The 7515-nt window shown below is 41.7% G+C and overlaps 1 non-coding gene across 1 annotated transcript; it reads right to left on the bottom strand.

Annotated features, from left to right (window-relative positions):
- Positions 1–2609: 2609 nt before the first annotated feature.
- Positions 2610–2716, bottom strand: LOC145637502 (small nucleolar RNA R71). Its single transcript, XR_014114278.1, has one exon. It is a non-coding gene; the product is annotated as a small nucleolar RNA R71 (small nucleolar RNA).
- Positions 2717–7515: the final 4799 nt, after the last annotated feature.

The following is a 7515-nucleotide window of genomic DNA, read 5'->3' as shown; positions in this document are numbered from 1 at the left end:
ATCAATTTCTCACAATTTAATCCCTACATATCTCTTCCCTTCCTCCCTCATTTCTTATTCAAATGAAAGATAGTTCTGTTGATGTTTAAAAGTTTTGATGATGAGGAACTTAAACTACAGCAAACTCATCTCATAAAGGTTTTTCAAGTGTTTGTTTAGCTAAGGTGAAATTGATCTTGGAGATGGAAGAAGTAGCTGATGCTAGGAAGACTTGAAGAAGTTCTTTATCCAGAAAGTTATTGATGTATTCATTTTATATAGTATTTTACCCCCGTCCCTTGGTCATAATTAGTAGTGTTTTTGGCTCTTTAGAGCCACTTTTATTACTAATTGGTGTTTTCTAGTGTTTTCGTAGATTTGGTTGACTTTTGCAGGGATTTATGCTTTTGGAGTATTTTCCCGAGATATTTTGGAGCAATCACGAGCACTGGAGAAGCACGACCAGATTTTATAGCCCAGGGCCGGTTGGAGCCATTGAACCGATGATAAAGGGCTCGGTAGAGGTGATACCGGGGCGTTTGGACCGAGTATTCAAGACCCAAAGAGGAAACCCAGATTGGCCCGAAGAATTGGAGCCCAATCGAAGTCCAAATATTGGCCCAAATGATCCGCCCAGCCAAAAAGGCTGGCGCCCGGAGGCGCGCCCGGCCGGGCAGGAGGAGCGCCCGGTGACGCGCCCGGCCGGGCGCGAGATTGTTGTTAGAGGTGAAAAAAAGGCGCGCCCGATCGGGCGGTGCCTCGCCCGATCGGGCGCGTGTTTATTTAGGAGACAATTAGAGTCGTTTTAATTTGTTTTAGTTTAGGATTTTTGTACGGAGTATAAATACTCCTCCGTAATACGATTTTAGCACGACTTCTTCTTCTCTTAATCCTTTCTCTTAGACTTTCTCTCTCTACTTAGTTTTCTCTCTCTTAATCTCTCTCTAAACCTTTGTTCTTATTTCTTTGATTAATTCCAGATTTACTTTGGTGACGATTTCTCTTCCCTTAATCTTAGTTATTTATTTTATTCCTTTGATCATGATTTATTTTATTGCTTTGCTTAGTTTATATTTAATTATGTGTGAGTAGTTTAATTTCTAGGGTTTATGGGGATCTAATAAATAATATGAAGGGGTAAATTTATTGTTGTTATTTATCAATGCTAGATTAATTTCCTATTGATTGATTTAATGCTCTGTGACTAGATTAGGCCTATCTTTTATGCATGAGTTTGACAATATTGATTCAAGAATCGAGAGATGAGAATTAATGTTTAGGTCTAGTTTCAATAGGCAAGTTAATTTATAAATGGTTAAGTCAAGATTCGTGAGATGAGATTTAATACCGGTAATTTAATTGTGTGATTGTAATAAGTAGCGAGAGCCCTTTACAATCTGATTAATTGATGCATTGATGATTGACTATTATTGATTTTTGGTATTGCATGATGATTTCTTATTGGATTGTTTTAATGTTTTACAATTGCGGCTTGTAAAAGTATAGCAATATTAAATTGATGAATCGAGCAGATGTTAATTTGATATTAAAGGCTATTTTCAATAAGAACTTAGATCTAGTAAATTGCGAGAGCCTGTTAGGTCTATGTTGGTTAATAAATTGCGAGAGCCTGTTAATCATGTTATTTATGCAATGTCAATAATTGATTACCCTATTTTACCCCGGAATATTATTTATTGGTGAACCTATGCCCTAGATCCTTTTATATATTATTTTCTCCCTTTTCCTACTCTTTTTAGTTTAGTTTCATATTCAACTTTTAATATTGGTTACTTAAATAATTTAGATTATAATATTTAATTAGGAGTAAAAAGACTTGTTTCCCTGTGGAGATCGACCCTACTTCCCTATCTACTTTAGTTAGTGAATTAGGTAATTATTTTTGATTAGGGGATACGACTTTACCCTATTAAATTTTGGCGCCGTTGCCGGGGAAACGGTTTTATTTTTATTTCTGATTATTTTTGTAGTCTAGATTATTTCCCTTTTTGTCTCAGAGAGCGTTAGTTCTCTGAGACAAATCTCATATTTGCTTCTAGTTTTTGTTTATGCCCAGGTGTTCCAGATCAGGTTACATCCCATTCGATCCTGAGATCGAACGTTCCTTCCATAGACAGAAAAACTTCTACAAGCAAATCCTGGCGGATTCTGGTGATAATAACAATAATCACCGAGATTCTCCAACTGGTTCTAGCAATTCAGAGGCATCATCAGACACAGAATCAGAGATGGCGGTTCCAAAGAAACTTAGTGATTATTCACAACCAAAGCTTACGGATTTCCCACATCTCACTCCCACTCCGGCTCTTGATGGGGTTCAATTTGAAATTAAGCCTCAATTTATAACGATGATAGAGAGGAAGCAATTCAGTGGAGCCAAGGGTGAAGACCCGAATCTTCACATTGCCGACTATTGTCAATATTGCAACACCATAAGGCAAGCCGGGGTCACTCAAGACCAAATCAGGGAGATTCTCTTTCCCTTTTCTTTAACTGGAAAAGCTAAATTGTGGTTTAATGGTCTAAATAGAACTACGCTTGGTATAACTGACTGGGAAACTCTTGTTTTGAATTTTTATAACAAATATTATCCTGCAGAGAGAACAGTAGTACTACGGAGTGCGATTCAGAATTTCGCCCAAGAAGCCGATGAGTCTTTATATGAGGCTTGGGAGAGGTTCAAGGACTTACAAAGAGAATGCCCTCACCACAATTTAGCACAATGGCAGTTAATCCAAGCCTTTTATAACGGCATTGGAAATTCTTCTAGAATAATTTTAGACTCTGCAGCTAGTGGGAGATTTATGAATCTTAATGTTGATGACGCAGGTCAGGTTATTGAAGATATGGCGATACACAATTCCCAATATGGGAATCCAAGAGGATTTGCTAACAAGGGGAAACATAGCGTCGATTCTGTATCCTTTTTGCAAGCTCAACTGACCTCTATTTGTCAAAAATTAGATAATCTGAGCACTGCTAACGTAGCCAATGTTTCTGCGATTAATAATAATTCTAATGAGGCTTTCTGTGAAAATTGTGGTATTGTAGGTCATTGGGAGCAGGATTGCAGGAATTCCGTGGAGCAAGTTAATGCCTTCCAAGCTTATAGGCAGAATAACCCATACTCCAACACTTACAATCTTGGGTATCGGAATCATCCATACCTTTCCTACCGGAGCACTAATGTTCAAAATCCCCCACCACAAGAACCACAGGTGCCACAGCAACAGCAGCAGAAATACTATCATCCCAATGCTGGCCAAAAGAATCAACCACAACAACCCCCCTCATCTTCAGACCCTTCTTTAGGGGAAATTAGAGCAATGTTGGTTAATATGCAAAAGCACATGGAGAGCAAAGATGCGACAATTGATCAAATTCTAGCGCATAACAAAATTGTAGATAATCAAATTGCGCAACTCTCCGCTACTCTACAAGCACGCCAACAGGGAGCCCTGCCGGCACAGCTGACTAGGCCTACGGATCAAGCATTTGCGATTACTCTAAGAAGTGGTTCAAACTATGAAGGGCCCTCTATGCCCAGAGTTGATGAACCTATTTTATTAAATAATGCTAATCTTGATTCCATTGAACCAAACAATGTAGTTGCTAGCCCTGCAGGGCTAGAAGATAATACTAACACATCTAATCCTACATTGCAGGGTAAAACTCCGGAGAAGGTGGCTACTCCAGACAAAGAGAAAAATGCTCAAAAGCCAATTATCAAACTTCCTTTCCCCAATCGTCAATTGAAGACAAACTTGGATAAGCAGTTTGGTAAGTTCCTGGAGGTGGTTAAGGATTTGAAGGTAACAGTCCCCTTTACTGAATTGATCACACAAATCCCCTCATATGCAAAATTTATGAAAGAAATTTTGACGAGAAAAAGGTCTATTAGTGAGGTAGAGACAGTAGCCTTCACTGCAGAGTGTAGTGCCGTACTTCAAAATAAGTCTCCACCTAAATTGAAAGATCCGGGTAGTTTTTCTATCCCTTGTCATATCGGTAATCTTCTGATCGATAATGCATTATGTGATTTGGGTGCTAGTGTTAGCGTTATGCCATTATCTGTGTGTTCTAAGTTAAATATGGGTAAATTAAAAGCTACCAATATAACTCTGCAAATGGCCGACCGTTCTTTCAAATACCCCCAGGTGTTTTAGAGGACGTCCCCGTTAGAGTAGGTAAATTTTATATACCTGTAGACTTTGTTGTTCTTGATATGGCTGAGGATATGCAAACCCCAATTATTCTGGGTAGACCATTCCTTAACACTGCAGGAGCAGTCATAGATGTTAGAAGTGGTAAGCTAACACTATCTGTAGGGGATGATAAAGTGGTTTTTAATCTGAATAATACCCTCAAAAGCTCCATGACTGAGGAGAAATGTTTCAGTGTTAATGTGGTTGTAAATTATTCTAATAAGCCCCAAGCTCTTGAAAAAGATCCCTTGGAGGCGGTATCTTGTGTTGTATCCCTTTCAGATGAGATAGACAAATGGAAGAAGGAAGTCGATACAATAGAAAGAGCATTCTACAATGTTGGTCTTGGTTTCGAGGATGAACAAGTGGAACCGATAGAGCAAGTTGTGCAAATCGAGCCTACGGTAAGTGTTCCGCCAGATCGAGTTGCAAGTGTTGAACACAATGACAATTTGAAGCAACATTCAATCGAAGAAGGGTTTTTAGTGCGTAGCATTGAAGATCCCCCTGTCCAAGTCATGGAGGATCCACCAGATAAGGCGACTTGGCGTCCCACAGGACATGTCAGGAAGCCGCATTGCGGCCTAAACATCGCTAGACCGGGTGAGAAACCACCCGATCAAGCGTTAGGCCAAGGGTCTTAGGAATTGTACTTGGTAAGAAGGTCGTGCGGGACCTAGATAAACCAGCGCTTTGCGGGAGGCAACCCGTATTTTTAATGTTTTTTGGACCAGTTTTTCTTTTCGTTTTCTTAAGTGAGGAGAGATGAGGGAATTTAATGAGTCTTTTTTTGAGTATTTGTACAGGTTTGAAGGAAAATAGTTAGACAACTTTTTGAGAACAGAAGGAAATTAGCTATCACCGAATTAGTCTCGGGCCCGACCGGGCGAAGCTCGCCCGATCGGGCGCGAGAGCAATATTTCAAAATAGGAAATTTCGCCCGACCGAGCGAGAGGCGCCCGATCGGGCGCAAATTTTGACGTATACGGACTAGTTTGTCCGCCCGATCGGGCAAGCCTCGCCCGACCGGGCGCGAGAAATGAAGAATTTCTGGGCAAAATTTCGCCCGATCGGGCGCGAGAACAAGATGGAAAATTTTGGCCAGATCGCCCGACCGGGCGAGAAGCGCCCGATCGGGCGCGAACACGTGACAAATTTTATCGCCCGACCGGGCGAAGTCCGCCCGACCGGGCGCGAGAAAAAGCCCAACATTCTCCAGATCGCCCGATCGGGCGAACCACCGCCCGACCGGGCGCGAGTCCACTTACGCGTCCCTTCTTCTTTCTTTCTTCTTTCTTTCTTCATTTCTTCTTTCCTCCATTACTTTCTCTCTCTAAAACTCAAATTTTCTCTGACTTCTCTCTAAGATTTCTCCTCCATTACCAATCCAAATTCAAAACTTTTTATATATTTGTAATCCTCTCTTCATCCTCTTCACTCTCATATAAAAATTTTTCAGTTTTAATTCCAAAAAATTTTCGACCCATTTCTCTACATGGCTTCAAAGAGAGCAAGATCAATTTTTGGTAGGAGCTCCAGCTCGAGGGAGGAGTACGACCCAGACTTACAGCTCCCGTATTGGCCGACGATCCGGATCGTGAGCCGGGAACAGAAAGAACGTTTGGAGCATTTGGTTGGTCGTGAGGTAATCCCTTCTCGGTGGTTACACCGCCCTACCTTAGAATCATATGGTTTGTTTGATTATGTTAAACGATTTTTGAATGATATTGGCATGAGAAAATTCGTTGACATGCATTATCCTACATACCGAGAACTTACATGTGAATTTTTGTCCACTTTTCATGTTGTTAGTAGTAGAAATGGACCTAATTTATTTTTCAGGTTAAATAACAGAAATATTAGTTTAACTTTTGTTGAATTTTGTAAAATTTTTGAATTAAATTCTGAATTATCTCACCAGTGGCATGAAGATTATAAAATGGGTGATTTATATTTTGCTTTGACTGGTTTACTTGCCCCCGACCCCCAACATGCTAGTACCAAACCCATTCACCACCCTGTCCCGAAAATCTGGCAAAGGTTTGCGGGATTGTGTTTCTTGGGTAGGGCCGAGCCTCATAACGCTCAAACCAACGAACTAGCTATAATAGGACATTATGTATACGGGTTCGGGAAATTGAACATAGGCAGGTTCATAGTTCATCACCTGAGTCGGCATGCCACAGCCAGCACCACTTCCAAGTCCACTATCCGTTTAGGTGGCCTTATCACTCGAATAGCGGTGAAAAAGGCCGGTTTTGTAGTAGACGGACCCCACCAGCTGACTAACTGTGGACCAGACACCTACATGACTGCTAGGTATTTTGAAGATGTGGGGTGGGTTAGGCCGGATAGCGAGCAGACACCCTTTTGGTGTATTAGGACTGGGAATGAGCAACCCTTGCCTATTTTTCCCCTTCCCAGTCCAGACTTGACCGCCTTTCCCCCAGGGCAACTTTCCTATACCTATGATGCTTTAGTTGCCAACGCTAGGGGACAGGCACCACCACCACCAGTTCCACCACCTCAGCCCCAGCCCGAGGTGGCTTTCTCTCCACCTCGTATGTCTCATTCCGTCCCTCATGTTGACTCTGACCTAGTTTGGGACTTTCAGAGTATAGGTCAGGCCCTAGGACGTATTGAGCATGCACAGACTGACCTTAGGAGGATGGTGGGCTCTATTGACCACAGGTTAGGGTACCTAAAGAGGAACCAGGGTAGAGCTCTCTACCCTATGTACGATGATTATGCTCGTCGGGGCAACATTCCCGACGACGCTATCCACCCTGACTGGTTTCAGCCTCCACCCCAGGGATACGGTAGGGATCCCACTGCCCGTGGTATTTACTCTGACTATTCTTCCTTTTTCGGGTACGGGCAGGACATTCCTTTCGGGGGACCGGCGGGGGGGAGTTTTCACGCTGACTATTTTGGTGGTAGCTCTTCTGGTGCAGGTGGTGCAGGTGGCAGTGGAGGTGCGGGCTTCGGCTCGATGGACGAGGATGATGAGGACTAGCTATGCTGGGCTAGTTTCCGAGCCAATGAGGACATTGTCTGATTCTGGCTTGGGGGAGATTTTGGTTTGGTATTTTTCTTTTTCTCTTTTCTTTTATTTTTGGTGTGTTTTCTTAGGTTAGATTTTTCGCTTTCTAGGTTAGCTTTATTGCTTTCTTTATATATAAAAATGCAAAAAAAATTGAAAAATTAAAAAATACAAAAATACGTTCCAATGAATTATAAATTATGCTTCCCTGTGCCCCTTACTTGAGAAAAATTGTTTTGATTCCTGGTATTTGATGATAAATCAATC

The sequence above is a fragment of the Chenopodium album genome, chromosome 6, assembly GCF_948465745.1.
Source record: "Chenopodium album chromosome 6, dcCheAlbu1.1, whole genome shotgun sequence".
Taxonomy (NCBI): Eukaryota; Viridiplantae; Streptophyta; class Magnoliopsida; order Caryophyllales; family Amaranthaceae; genus Chenopodium; species Chenopodium album.
The sequence above is the reverse complement of the archived record's forward strand: the minus strand, read 5'-3'. Positions and strand labels throughout refer to the sequence as shown.